This window comes from Bison bison, unplaced genomic scaffold, assembly GCF_000754665.1.
Source record: "Bison bison bison isolate TAMUID 2011002044 unplaced genomic scaffold, Bison_UMD1.0 scf7180017864190, whole genome shotgun sequence".
Taxonomy (NCBI): Eukaryota; Metazoa; Chordata; class Mammalia; order Artiodactyla; family Bovidae; genus Bison; species Bison bison.
In genome coordinates this window covers 990,577-991,472 of record NW_011494762.1, presented here as the reverse complement: position 1 = coordinate 991,472, position 896 = coordinate 990,577, and the positions used below count along the sequence as shown (strand labels likewise).

General features: G+C 41.2%; 1 pseudogene; it reads left to right on the top strand.

Annotated features, from left to right (window-relative positions):
- LOC104991396 overlaps window positions 1-896 on the top strand; it is a 4,251-nt pseudogene that overhangs the window by 478 nt on the left and 2,877 nt on the right.

Here is an 896-nt window from a genome sequence, read left to right as displayed (position 1 = left end):
GGAAAGACTAGAGATCTCTTCAAGAAAATTAGAAATACCAAGGGAACATTTCATGCAAAGATGGGCTTGATAAAGGACAGAAACGGTATGGACCTAACAGAAGCAGAAGATATTAAGAAGAGGTGGCAAGAATACACAGAACTGTACAAAAAAAATCTTCACGACCCAGATAATCATGATAGTGTGATCACTCATCTAGAGTCAGACATTCTGGAATGTGAAGTCAAGTGGGCCTTAGAAAGCATCACTACGAACAAAGCTAGTGGAGGTGATGGAATTCCAGTTGAGTTACTTCAAAAAAGATGATGCTGTGAAAGTGCTGCACTCAATATGCCAGCAAATTTGGAAAACTCAGCAGTGGCCACAGGACTGGAAAAGGTCAGTTTTCACTCCAATCCCAAAGAAAGGCAATGCCAAAGAATGCTCAAACTACCGCACAATTGCACTCATCTCACATGCTAGTAAAGTAAAGCTCAAAATTCTCCAAGCCAGGCTTCAGCAATATGTTAACAGTGAACTTCCTGATGTTCAAGCTGGTTTTAGAAAAGGCAGAGGAACCAGAGATCAAATTGCCAACATCTGCTGGATCATGGAAAAAGCAAGAGAGTTCCAGAAAAACACCTATTTCTGCTTTATTGACTATGGCAAAGCCTTTGACTGTGTGGATCACAATCAACTGTGGGAAATTCTGAAAGAGATGGGAATACCAGACCACCTGACCTGCCTCTTGAGAAATCTGTATGCAGGTCAGGAAGCAACAGTTAGAACTGGACATGGAACAACAGACTGGTTCCAAATAGGAAAAGGAGTATGTCAAGGCTGTACATTGTCACCCTGCTTATTTAACTTATATGCAGAGTACATCATAAGAAATGCTGGACTGGAAGAAACACAAG